General features: G+C 50.1%; 1 protein-coding gene across 3 annotated transcripts in view; it reads left to right on the top strand.

Annotated features, from left to right (window-relative positions):
* The window catches only part of KLHL3 (kelch like family member 3), a 529,889-nt gene that overhangs the window by 336,592 nt on the left and 178,801 nt on the right, over positions 1 to 14,496 (top strand). The window lies entirely within an intron of this gene.

Genomic DNA, 14,496 nt, shown 5'->3' with positions numbered 1-14,496 from the left:
TTCCGCAAGGAGAGGGGTTTGTAATAAATATATAATATATGTTTTGGTATGGGGTTGGTGGTGGGAGCCCGGGGAGTGGGGCTTGTGATGTTAGACGGCATCATACAGGCTAGGCCTGGTTGCTCAGTGGTGTGAGGGTTGGGAAGTGGGGGGACTGAGAAATAAAGTCCAAATAACCCAGCATGAAAGAAGTGTGTACGGGAAGAGGTGTAGAGGAGGGGGGGGGGTGGCTCATAGAGGTGCTAAAAAAAAAAAAACTAGCCAACGAATAACCAGCCAATGATCCGTATCACGTCTAGTAACATATGTGGTCTAAATGATCTGAAGAAAAGAGCTAGGATGGCCTTAGGTCTAAAACTCCTGAGGGCAGACATTACATAGCACAAGTTGCATTACATGAGTACCAATTCACCAATGCACGCGGAGATTAAGTAATTTGCCCAGAATCACAGGATGTTCAGCGTCATTGCAGAGACTCGAACCCAGTTCCCCAGATTCGAGGTTGACCGCCCTAGCCGTAAAGCCAACTCCTCTCCCCTTTTTCCTCGATTATAGCCGCCATTATGGAAAACAGTGGAAGGGTTGCTCTGAGGAGTTATTTTCTGTCTCTGTAAGACTACCTGGCCCCCAAAACCTGTTTTGACACCAGAATAAAGTATATCGGTCTCGTGGTTCTTGAAATATTACTGTCTTAAACAAGAGGAACCAGGAGCTATATTTAAGCAGGTCCTGCACACATGCTCCAAGGCAATATTGACAAACAGAGGGGGTGTGCAGTTCCTAAGGGTGGGGTGGGAAGGGAGGTCTTTTCTACAGTATGCCCTCACACACCCCAAAGGATGTCATGCTTCATTGGGCCTGCTCCTCGTTGAGTTTGCGCTGCAATGCCCGACGGTCACCCTCGCTGAGGCTCTTTGGCGGAGATCGTTTTGTAGATTAAGCCGTAGGGTGAGTGCGGGTCTTTTTTTACGTAGGTATATCAGGAGGTTGGGATTAGACCCCGGTCCTATCTAGGGCCCGGCTTCACCATTCGGTTTGGCCTCCGTTACCGGACCGTGCAGTCCCTAATATTGCTGTTACATATATGCGTAGTGCACATTGGCTACCTTTGACTTCCCCTTAAATGCTCAGTGGATAAGGGTTACATCAAAATTCCCCTTACCTAACAAAATCCTCATGGGCTCCTGTCCTTTACAGAGTCATTATGTATAAGGCTCCTAAAGGGGGACTGATTTTGATTTGGCACAGTCATTGATTCAAAATGATGGCCGCAGCCTCATGAGGGATCCATAGACATGACCTTTTACTTCGACGCATACGCAACGAAGTTCCCGCTACATTAGCTGACTCAGGACCACTGAAAGGCTCACATGCATACAAACTGGACATAACAATATTGAGGAACCTTAAACAACTAGGCTATAAGATATGTTAAGTCTTCATATTTTAGGCCGTGGTTCCGTAAAACTAAGTGTATCGTAATATATCACCCATCCAACATGGCGGCCATGCCGACACTTCTGGACCTGATAACTACTTTACATCTTCGCGCATGCGCGAACTGGGCTCCCATCACGCCAGACAATAGGCTCCAGGCAGCACCGCCCACCTACTAACTGACAACACCTGATTACGATGTGGGAATCTGAAATCTTTTCTGTTAGCCTAGGCTGAAGCCATCTTGGTTATGGCATCCATTTTGTTGGCTTTGTACTTCTCCCATCCTCTGCTGCTCGTCTTTTTCCCTGCCTGTGCTGTCTATTTTAGTTGACTTCCTGACTCAGCTAAAAGCAATATGCATGCTAAAGAGTTTGTAGCTGCCAGAACACCTGGTCTCAGACTCAACTGTCAATCCCTTAGTGCTGACATAAGCACTCCTGCTCCCCCTCCCACTTTCCTGACTAAGTGATTTCCCATCTGCCCAGGTTTGTCGGTAACTATTCCTGTGTAGGCCCGTGCCTTCTATTTGTATCCACATGCTTACCAGTGCAGAAAAAGCTGTATATAAGGCCTGTGTTCTGTGACTTCAATGTACTACCTCAGGCAGCACTTTAGTGCTGTGTGGACGTAGTGATTAATAAACTTGTTATTTGAATTCCAGCTTCATTGCCAATCTCAATATTGTGGGTCTAAGGACCCGTGGACAGAGAAGGGTGACCCCTGCACCGGTGTGCTCATTGAAAAGCACATTTCCACAACGATTACAGGGAATGGCTGTGCTTTAAATACCACTCTCTCACCTCTTTGCATTCCCATTCCAGACAAGCAGAGGTGCAGTAGTTCTCTGGTGCTCTCTGCGCAGGACAATGTGAGTACAGTTTCCACCTCAAACTTTCAGCGGGTAACGTCTCTCTGTATCCCCAGAGGACCTTTTACTCTTTAATTCAGATGTTTCTAGACTGTGTGTTAAGAGTCTTTAAGCAGCAGTGCGCTACCTACTGCTTTTGATTGAAGGGGCCTAACAGATTGATCCAAAGGGGTAAAATCTCTACTCTCATCTATGGAGATTTCACTTCCTTATATCAGTCATTGTCATTTGTTGTACGTTTCAAAGTCAGTGTTGCTTAATGTTTTTTTTGGTCTTTTTTGATAATCAATTTTATTATCATTTTGAAAACCAAACAAACAAAAAGACAGCATACATCTTACACAGTAAAGCCAATTCCATCTCCAACAGACAGTAAAAAAACAAAACTCTGTTAGGGTAGGAGTATTTATGCAAGCCACCCAAGCTGGAAAGCAGCACCCCGTTACATGGGAGAGCCAAAGCTGGCAATTTAAAACAGTAGGTTCAGCCATTTGCCCCAACCCCATGGAACCTCGCGGTACAACCACGTGCCTCAAAGAGGGGTTCTTCCTGGGCCAATCCACTCCCCGCAGGGTAGAGGGGTTGGGCTGGGCCCAGGCTGCTGCAATATCTCGTTTAGCCATAGCGACCGACGTTCCCAGAAAATGTTTGTCTGCTCTAGAGCCGTCCAATACACCCAGGAGAAGACGTAAGGGATCGTGTAGAACCTGCCAACCCAAGGTCTGTGTGAGCTCAGATTCCACCCCGGACCAGAATGGGTCAAGGCCTGGGCAAAGCCAGATCATATGGTAAATGTTTTGGCCGCATCGTATGTAGTCCGGGGAGGGGCCCAGCCCAGCCCTGTGTAGGTGCTCGGGAGTGAGATAGGCTGTGTGGAGATAATAGAGTTGAATGAGGTGGAGTTTGGAGGAGGTCGTAAGAGTTTTGGGAGTTAAAAGGGCATCGCGCCAGTCCGCGTCCTCTAGGGGGGCCAGCCATCCCTCCCAGCGGGCCCGGAGCGAGTCCAAAGAGGTTGGGCCATTGTTCACCAGGGAACGGTATATCCTTGACACCCCTCCCCTACCCAGATTGCCCATCATAATTTGTGCCTCCAACGGGCTAAACTCTGGTAGTGATTTACCTAATGGGATATGTACTGTGAGGGCGTGGCGGAGCTGCATATACTTGTAGAATTGGGAGGTGTGAAGGGTGTGGCATTGCTGTAGATTGGTAAAAGCGCTGATGTGATCCCCCACCCAAACATCTCCAAGCAGAGAAATCCCATTGTGGTCCCACTGCCGGAAACCTATGAGGGACGACGCCTCTTGCAGCCACGTGCCCTGCCAGAGAGGTGTATATTGAGTGAGTCGCTTATCCCAACGCGTGTGTCGCAGAGCGGAGCGCCAGGCCACCAGGAAAGCTCTGGTGATTGGTGGCATCGTCTGTGGTTGTGGTATGGGAGCCCCGTATAAGTAAGCTTGAATATGTGGAAAGTCAATGTCTCTTAGTTCTGTCCGATGGGCCGGGTCAGACCACCCCCCAGTGAACCAATCATGGATGACGAGGAGTCTGGTAGCCAGGTAATACAGATGGAGATTCGTCATGCCCATGCCTCCATCAAAGGGTGGAATCCTGCAGCTGCTTATTGTTTTTTACACATGTGTCCACTTGCCTGGCCTGATGTGTGTATGAACACCCTCCACTTTGCAGCGACTTTGCAGTGTCCATTTTTTTTTTTTTTTTTTTTTTTTTTAAACCGTTTATTACAGAATCCAAAAGATATACAAAGATGGGCCTACAACCTTCAGGCCGGCCGCTAGCAAACAAAAAGAGCATATAATACAAACAGTAGAACACACGCTGCGGCAGAAGTGGGATCACAGGAGTTGAGAGAAGCGTTGGCAGCCACACCATCCGGACCCCACACAACGGTTTCATTTTTATATAAATAACGAAAAAACAAGTCCACAAGGCAACCCACAATCGGAAACAATAGCATGTGCTCCCCTGGGGGGGACCCTACCGATACACAGGAATATCAAGGGGGGGGATAGGTCGGGACGGAGACAAAGTGGACTCAATGCCCAGAACCAGGAAGACAAGCAGGCTAAGGAGACGGGGCCGGTGACGGATCAGGCATCAGCGGCGGGGTACAGATTCCCCCACGGTAGGCGTTCCAGGGGCCCCACACTTTCACCCATTTCCCAGGCTTACCTCTCGCAACATACACCACCTTTTCCCGAAACATACACCAATCCATGTTGTCCTTCCACGCCGAGACAGTCGGTGACCTCTGGGAACCCCACAATTGCGCAATATCACGCTTGGCCACCATATATCCCAGAGTCACCCACCACGTCTGCGGCACTGAGTAGTCGGTTGGCTCCCACACATTCAGGAGACATCTCCTCGCCTCGGGCAGCAGCGGCACATGCGTAACTGCCTGAAAAACCTCATGCACACCACGCCAGAATCGCGCCACCTCCGGGCATTCCCACAAAATATGGAGAAAGGTCCCCGAAGAACCACACCCACGCTTACACAACCCGTCCACAGCATAGCCCATACGCATCAGACTCGGCCCCGTAACATAGACCCTATGGAGTATCTTGAGCTGGACGAAGCAAAGGCGAGCCGGTATGGCCACCTCTTTCGGGGAGGCCACCGCAGACACCCAGTCCTCGTCATCCAGCTCCAATCCATCAGCCCCCCACGCCTCACGAAGGCCAGTCAGCAGTCCCGAGCGATCATTGATGAGTTTTTTATAAATTAATGAAATCGTGCCGTCCGGTACATGCCCGTCTAGCACTCTATCTTCCAGAGGGGAGTACTCCGGGATGGAGGCAACGTCCGGGAATACGGAGCACAACGCATGACGGATCTGCATATATCGAAAGTACTCCCTGTCCTGCAACTGGAATTCCGTCTGCAGCACATCGAACGTTTTGAATCCCCCCCCTCGTCCAGAGATCGCCCACCCTGCTGATGCCTATCATGTCCCACTTCTCAAAACCCTTCGAGGTCCACAGGGAGCCCAGCCGCTCAGATGCGTATAGTGGCGTCGCCCGGGTCAAACGATCCTTACACCCCATCGCCAAGTTAGCCGCATGCCACACTCGCACCATGACCCGCGTGGGGCCCGTCAGACGTGCGTCGAGCGAGCTAGAATAAAGCGCCCGATTATAGTCGCCGCCCGGCAGTAACATTTTATCCATCTCAAAGGCCGGGTTTAGAGCGGGCCCGTAAAGGCCGTGATTTATCGCAGCCAGCTGGGAGGCCCAGTAATATCGCTTGATGTCTGGGAGGGCAACCCCCCCGTCGTACCACGGGAGCGTCCGCTTCGCCAGGGCGATACGCGGTCTACCCTCCCAGAACAGGCGGCGCTGCAAACTCTCCACTTCGCGAAAGTAGCGCGCCGGGACAACGTCCATTGTGTTCTGTAAGGCGTACAGGAAACGTGGCAGCGACATCATCTTAAACAATGCCGCCCGGCCGAGCGACGAGAGCGGCAAGCGCCTCCAACGCGCGACATCATCCTTCAGGCGCTGGAGGGGGGCAAGCAAGTTCTGTTTATACCGGGTCTCCGCGTCCAGGGTAATGAAGATACCCAGGTACCTAAATCCCCGCGGAGCAATCTGGATAGGACAACCCCGCGGAAGGATAGGAGCCTCCCCAGAGAGGACATACACACAAGATTTAGCCCAGTTGATGACTAGGCCGGAGTTGAGGCCAAATGAGTGCAATACATCAACCAGTACTATCAGCGATTTACGCGGGGAAGCCAGGTACAAAAGAATATCATCAGCGTAAAGAGATACGCGGTCCTCATACTCGGGGGTCCATCGGAGACCACGGATAGAAGGATGCCACCGTAGCCACTCCGCCAGGGGCTCCAAGGCAAGCGCGAAGAGGAGCGGCGATAACGGGCAGCCCTGCCGCGTGCCCCTGCCCAGCTCAAACGGAGCCGACACTCTACCGTTCACAGCCACCTGCGCCAGCGGTCCGGAATACAACAATTTCACCCAACCGATGAATCCCGGGCCAAACCCAAACTTCGCCAGCGTCGCCCAAATATATGGCCACTCAAGTGTGTCAAACGCCATAGTGGCGTCCAGGGACGCCAAAATGGCCGGCTCCCGTATGAACGGGACACGCGCGAGCACCCCATGCAAGCGCCGCAGGTTGAGCGCAGTGTTGCGATGAGGGATAAAACCGGACTGATCCTGGTGAATCAGATCGCACACCACGCCAACCAGCCGATTGGCCAACACCTTGGCGAGAATTTTGGGTTCCGCATTCAGCAGCGAAATGGGCCTGTAGGACGTGACCCGGTCCCGCGGCCTCCCCTCCTTGTGAATAACCACGATAGTAGCCAGACGCTGGTCTAGCGGGAGGGAACCCGCCGAACAGGCCGCGAGGAACATAGCACGGAGATGCGGCGCCAGCGTATCCGGTCGCAGCTTGTACAATTCGATAGGAAGACCATTAGGACCCATGGCCTTGCCGGAAGCGACCGAACGTATGGCGAGGGCAATTTCCTCAGATGTTGGGGCGGCGTCCAACGACACTCTGTCCTCCTCCGAAAGGGAAGGCAGCGCGATATCCCTGAGCAGGGCATGGGAATCCTCTTCCGAGCGGGAGTGCAGTGTCCTTTTTAAAGCATGAGTATGTCTACCATGAGGACATGTGAGGGTGGGACCAACAGGCAGGAAACATGTCGATAAAGCTATCTTGGTCCATTGAGCCCTTATGATAGACACTTCTCATTGTTTTTAACTCTGCAAAGGGAACCATCACATTAAAACAGTTTTGTGTCCGTTAGAGAATTTCAATCCACCTTATTTTGCACCCACACTTCACATTTCACGACCTCACATACACCTGCTTCATTACGGCTAAAAACTAAAAAGATCTCTGATAAAGAGCCTTCTCTCAAGGCTCTAGGGCACTGCAGCGCCGGCCCAATGATGAGCAAGCCCTATGATGAAGCATGAAATACATTTGGATGTGTGAGGGCACTAAAAAATAATCACTAGGATCCCCGGAGATTCTCTAGCCTAGTTTTTTTCCTTTCCTTTTCCTACAGGAACAGTACTTTCTAGATATAGTCACTTTTAACATTGATCAGATTTCATAGAACATTTCTGCGTAAAGACTCTCACCAGCACCACAGCAGTATCATGCCTTATACTGTTCGCTTTTCCAAAATTAAGCAAGTATCGGATAGCTGTCTTTATTATCTGCTTACGGTTGAATAATTCCTGTTTGAAATGGTGTTCAGGCACAATATTGGCTCTAGAGTAGTGTAATGTTAATTTGAAAAACTGAATCTGATAATCTGAGTTGAATGATTGAATGCAATTTTATAAAGCACATTGTTGCTCTGAAATAGGGTATCTTAGTGCTGGGGAATCAAAACTAAAGCATACTGAAAGCGATGGATGGAATGCTTGAGGTTCATCCCAGTCACTGGTATTTACTCTGTGCGGCATCCCAATCCATCGTTATTTTGCAGGATCAAGACTGATTTGCATTTGTCTGGGTCCAAACTGAGGTGGCATGGTGGGTGAAAAAGGATTGGCTGGGATGCGGCCTGATTGCTAGCCAGTGGCTCACATTAATTAAAGCATTTCATTCATCCACCTTTTTGCAGTTGACGCACCAAGGGGCCGATTACGATCTCGCACAACTCCGATCCGGAGGGCTTTCCTAGCGAATTGCGCTCCGCAAGTCCGAGCGACCGATTTCAATGCACCCATATGGTGAAGGACTCTGTTTGCTTGGACTCCCATTGAACTCTATGGGAGCCTGTATACCGAACACGTACACCGGCTCCCATAGCAAAAAGGGGTGGGTGAGGAAAAAGCGTACACCCTGTGGTAGGCAACCCATTATGGCCGCCACACTGTGCATGCATGTGAAGGGGGGACCCATGGGTACCCTTACAGGACAGATTCGGAGGGCCCAGGGTGAAGGGGGGGCCTGCTACATCCCTTCCAAGTCCAATTTCCACAGCAGTTTCATCTCGCTGAGACCGAGTCGATTCAGCTGTCCGAATCGTGCATCGTATTCACTTGTTTGGAAGCCAGCTCCATTGCGCGGCACGATTCGGCTATGAACGAGTCGGACTGACAGGATCGGGTTCTGAAACGATTCGGTCGACGCGGACGAGATCTTCGCATCGTACTTGGTCGTTCGGAACGGGGGACGATTCGGTCGGAAACATAGGCTCCAAATCGGATTTGCTCATTCCGAAACCCGTCTGGAGGCCTTCCTAACGAGATTGTAATCGGCTCCTCAGTGTGACTGGTATGCACAGACGTGGGTCCCATGCTCACTGTGCCACTGGAACGCAGCTATACCTGGCTGATGAGACATAATCGGTACAAAACCGGTTGTGGGTTGATTGTGTTGTGGTTCAGGGAGGACCTGGCCTGGCATTTCGGGGTGTAATGTAACATTGGAGCAGATCAAGACTGATTTGCATATGGCTGGGTAAATGTAAATTGATACTTGTATAGCGCACTACTCACCCGCAAGTGTCTCAAGGCGCTTGTACGAATACCGCTGTGGAACCCATCCTGGCTTTCCCTGTGAGGCATCCACTCCTGGGCACCCCCAAGGTGGAGGCCAGGCATCCTTAGCGTTGTGTGGGCCGATGTGGAGATTAAGCAAGCTATTGCCCAGAGTTACAGAGTGGGACTCCATGATTGGAATGGCACCGAGGCGAGAATTATCAGGTCCATGGAATTTTTTAGCCCAAGACCCACCGAGGCGGGGAATTGAACCCTGGTCCCGGGCTAGACCTCTGCATCAGGGTCTGCCGCTCTAATCACTGAGCCACACTTCTCCACTTTAGCGAGTCCAAACTAAGGTGGCATTGTGGGTGGAAAACGATGGACTGGGATGCAGCCTGAGAAATTACCTGTAGCTGAGATGAATTTGAGTATTCCATCCATCACCTTGTTGCAGGAGAGTCAAAATTGACAAGAGGTGAGAACACCAAACAGGCAGTTTTTGAAAGAACGGGGTTTTAAGTTTAGATCTGAAAACCGATTCATGCAGGTGGAGCAGAGCTTGCGAAAAAAAGAGTTTGAGAAATTTGATTCCAGAAAAGAAAAAAAAATTGCCACCTCCAGTGCGGAAGGACTTGATGGCGGGATCAGCTTGGCTGTGGAGGAGCAAAGACCTTCTGGGAATTTAAGGACTGAAAAAATGCTTGAGGTATTGAGGGTGCAGAAAAGCAAGCACCCCTCATTGATCAGGGATCTTCTTAGTACTGGTAACCAGTGAAACTTTTTCAGGTGGATTGATGTGTGAAAACAAAACTAAGTTCAGAACTAAATGGACAGCCACGTTTTGGACTCATGGAGTTTGAACAGCCTGAGTTTACGAATGCCCAGATTTAGCGAGTCGACATCGCCCAGTATGGCCGTAACCACGCGTGCACAAAAGTTATCCTGCAAGATATGGGGAACATCGGAATCACCTTCCTAAGCATTTTGAGTGAGTAAAAACTGTGTCCACGTGTCCGCTTTATGGTGTTTTCTGCAGAGCGCCTTGGTTTTCTTTTGCGGGCCGGCTCAACTGGTTTAACAAGCTTGCAGTCGGCTTTACAGGTCCTGCGCACTGTTTTCCCACCCGACGGCACGAGCACTCTCCCGAAACTGCTCCCCCGATGGCCTTGAAGGCATGGTTAGTCCCCAATATGTTGCGTTCCCCGCTCAGATTGAACCCCTATAGAAGTGGGTTAGCTTTCCTTTTGTTTTTGCAAATAACCGCCTTATTGATTTATGATACTGAGCGACGTTACTTTACTTATAACCCAAATTAGACACTCTTGCTTCGTAATGCACTGATGTCTAAATGCTGCGTTTCTTCGGTGGCACGTGCAGAACAGGTTGACCGCTGTGTGACCGGCTCTACTCTTTACTTGGTTTCTGTAGTACAAAACCCTACAGCCTCAGCTTCCACTGAAAGCTCCACCCCGCGCTGCACGCTGGGACGGGAGAGCCCAGGGCTGCCTGTCTGATTAGGCCTCCCTCTTTCATGAGCGTCGAGGAGTGGGGGAGTGAATGGCGGGATTAAGGTGACATCGTCGCTGTGTGTTTTGAGGCATCATGACGCTGCAGTGTGAGGCGGAGGTCGTTAACCGCATGCTACCCACCTTCAGCGCGAGGAACGAAGGCAAAGACACCGGTGCCGGGCAGCGTTCTCCAGAGCAAGTGCTGCTGCCCGCGTGATGACCTGCACCCTTGAAGATGAGGCGAGATCCAAGTACAAAGGCTCCAGGGGGCTTGGGTCGGCTGCAGCTTGTGCGGGGCTGTTAGAGGGACGACCCAGCAGAGACCTTGCATATGTTAACATAAAAAAACACTGATGTCCAAAACTAGCACCTGCCTGTACACATATCAAAAAAGTTAGCCACCATTTATAAAACTTAAGCTTACTGTTACCATGGTTTCCACTTGAACGTGAGAAAAATTGTACCATATTTTCTCGGTAGGAATACGTTTCAGGTATAAATTTGGGACTGTAAGCTTTGTGCTCTTGGACGCACTCTAAATTTAGTCTAAACACTACTAACCTGTTTTATAAACTTGAATCTACATAGCTGCCAAGTTTTTCGTTTGCTTTTGTGTGACACTTCTTTGTTTTCGGTGCGATTGTGCGTGACGCCTTGACCCTTTACTGCGAGCAAAACAGGTTATCTCCCTGTAATTGGATATATTTCTAATATATCCCTGTTGTGCAGCGTCATGGTCTGTTAGTGGCCTTAAAGCAGCACCAGTGGTGGTTACAGCCTTATCGAGTCTACCCGAGCTTCTGCATTGTAGTCTCCAATATCTTGGCATTTACAGACCTCGCTTTATTTCTCCACATCTGTACCAATATCAAAGATCCCTACTCTCTCATCGCACCCCTGCTGTCGTGGATTCACTGAATCCCTCATACATAATAATACACGGGAAGCACATTGTGGTCAATGCTTCTCACCCACCTCCTACTGGAATGTTCTTTTTTCTGTAAGAACAGACTTTTAATTAAGGAGATGGCCAAGTTTCTTCACAAGTAAAATTGAAATCCCCATTTTTTTTTAGTGCTTTAGATTATTGCTGTTTTTGTATTACTTTCCAGTAACACCTTGGCTTGTTTTATTTTCCGTGTGCTTTCGTTATTGTTCAGTAGCGCCGGGGTGCCAGCAGATCTACAGTTTCCTTTGCCCGTGTTACTTACAGCAAACACATGTTAAATTTACAGCCTTTCTGTGTTTCACCTTTTTCGTCGTTGCATTCTTGTAATTTTTCAATTGTTTTATTGTGGCTAAAAACGAAAGCAGCCACCATGAACCGGCAAAAAATGCACATGATGCATGCCCCGTTAGCTAAAACACCTATTGGGTCATAATCCGTGAAAATGCTTTCCTTTGGGATCCTCTCTGTAAAGTATGACTAAACCCAACAGTTTTCAAGTCATGCCTGCCAATACAAGTGTAATAAAAATATATCTGCTCAAACATACCAATAAATTAATTTATAAATCACAACCTGACTTTCTTTCTGCGCTCGAACAACGAGCCATAAAATACTTATTTACTGCCACTTTCGGGGAAAAAAACACAATTTACTTTGCTTCTGGAACTCCGGGTTTCGGACAAACCCCTAACAGTTCTTCAAACAAACATGCATATTAGAATCAAAAAGCATGATAGACTCGGTTGGTTAGATTGATGCTAACTTGCAAGCTTCCTTATTAACATGCGAGCTCAAAACCACCACGAAATGACTTAAAATATAGTGAAATATATTGGTTAATGCACTAACATTACAGCGAAGTCATCACTTGAACAGTTTTCCAAAACTTAAATATACTGATAGTCTAAGGGTTGTGAGAGTAGTGGTATGTGAGTGCTCTCAATCGTGATAATTCACCACAAACTTTAATGTCTTTAATAACTAATATAGTATAGTAGATAATATGCTGCATAGCTAAACACTTATAAGGTCCCAAAGGTGAGACCTATTGCATTGCAAATGCTTGTTTAATTTTGGTAGCCCCTGCTCCTTAAGACCTTTTTTTCCCTTCTTGTTTGTATGTGGAAATGCCTCTCTTTTTCATTCAATTCTTCGGAAAGTGTTTTTGGAGGCTGTTAGAAGGTGGTTCTAACCATCTTAGCCGCCTGGATTTTTCGCTTTTTGAACACCTAATTTATGAGCTTTTACTGTGGGAGTGCCTCACAAACTGAGACTCACCCACAGTGAACTCCTGATGAAATGGACCGCATGTCAATTGCACCGGTGTCCCCCTTGTGAGAGAAGGGCGCTGCGCTGCAGTCGGGGTAAGGGGCACCGGACTAGTTACATGTAGACACGTGTGCACCCGTGGAAGGGCTGCGCAGGGGAGATTCCTGTCGTGCGCAGACCAGAAGTCAGTACAGATAGAATGGTGTGGCAGGAATTATGTAGAGTTGGGTGGTGACCTGGAAGAGGCTTTATAGTAAGGGAAGACACATGTAAGGGAAAGTCAGTGTGCTTTATTTATTGTTTTCACTGTAGGAATACTACATTACTCTCCTAGGAAGATGGGGACCACATGGGGTAGTTTCATTTCCCTAGGGCCTACAAATTCCAGACACACACCAAAGTACACTGCAAGTTGTGTAAAAAGAAGTATTCTGCTGAGTCCAAAGCCATATCTGTACTGCTTATGGGTCATCCAGAAATGTCATATTCCTCTGACTCAGCTCATAATCAGAGCCTGGCTGGGTGTGACCCTGCCAGGCTGGATTAATTACCTTCCTCACCAAGCTGTGGCATCAGAGACCTAGCCCTTCACTGCAAGCATTCCAAGGGTGAAGATCTTCTCTCCAAGAGGGAGAGATGGGGGTGGAGCTGCAGGTTATCCATCAGCAGCTGTCACCCGGTGCCAGGCACCCGGCCTGCTCCGGGCCATAAGGGCAGTAAGGGAGGAAGGGGGCTCTTCAGAGACCATGTGGCATGAGACCCCTGGACGACTCCATTTTGATCTATCCCAGGGGCCTGTGCAGGAAGGAGGGAGCAGGGGCAGAGAGGTGAGGTGTCGCTGCAGGATAGGGCAGAAGAGCCTTCCTGCCAGCCCCCTCCAAATTATTTTAAAAGGTCTAGCACAGGAAGAGGAGCTCTCTCTGGGGTGTGGTCTTGCTGAGGAAGACCGGTGCTGGAGCCTGGCGCAATAGGCAGTTGGAAGGAGGAACCCCCTGACTGTCCCAAGACCCTGGACTACACCTTGGGGGGAGTCCAGGGCCAGTGAGGAGAAACCTGGGCCTCTTTGCAAGCAGAAGAAGAGAGGCCCAGAAGGAGAACCAGGTGAAAGGCTGGCGCAGGGAGCCAGTGAAGACAGCTACCTGCTGAGTTCACCCTCTTTGAGACTGGGAGGGTGGTGAAAAGTGCTCTCAGTGGCTAGGGCTGGTCACCAGGAGCAAGAAGAGGCCTAAATGGTGGAAATCGGTCCCCTTGGGGCTGAGATATGCCCCCCAGAATGTAGGCGATCTTTGGCCTCTAATGGGACTGATGACGAAGTGCGTGGGGCTCCGCTGCCGGTCTTGGATGTGCCCCCAGGGTGGGTCAGGTCCCGGTAGCTGCCCCCAGAAGAAGTAAGGTCGGGGAGCGCCTTCCCACTCCCTGTGAAATTTCCCAAGAGGGGTGCCAGGAGCCCAACCTGGTCCCCGATGACACCGGAGGACGGGGAGCGCCGTCACACCCCCGCAAAGAGATCTGGGGCCCGGGACCCCCAACTCTGGGCCCGCCAAATATGATGGGGAGCGCCGTCGCGCTCACCGAGAAGATCTCAGGGGCCTGGGATTCTTAACTCCGGGTCCCAGTGTCTGCGGCGAAAAGAGGGGGGAGTGCCATCGCACTTTCCCCCCTGGTGGGAGAAGACAAGCTGGGGAACGCCATTGCGCTCCCTGCCGACGATTTCCCAGGCCCCAAAGCCAAGGCGGAAGCCAGGGAGTGCTATTGCGCTCCCCATAAAGGTTGCCGGGGGTGGGTGGATCCCCAACTCCGGGCCCCGGTGTGCTGATGGAGGAGGGGGCAGAGCCTCCGCACTCGCTCGCAGCAGCGGGAAGGCAGAGGGAGTGCCGTCACACTCCCCCGTGGACCCGCCGGTCCAGAAGCAGCCTCCATGTAGAATGAAAGGCTGACTCCCGCGGCAGCAGGCCGCGCTACCCT

This window comes from Triturus cristatus, chromosome 7 (assembly GCF_964204655.1).
Source record: "Triturus cristatus chromosome 7, aTriCri1.1, whole genome shotgun sequence".
In the NCBI taxonomy this organism is placed as follows: Eukaryota; Metazoa; Chordata; class Amphibia; order Caudata; family Salamandridae; genus Triturus; species Triturus cristatus.
This window is presented reverse-complemented; position numbering and strand designations above follow the sequence as displayed.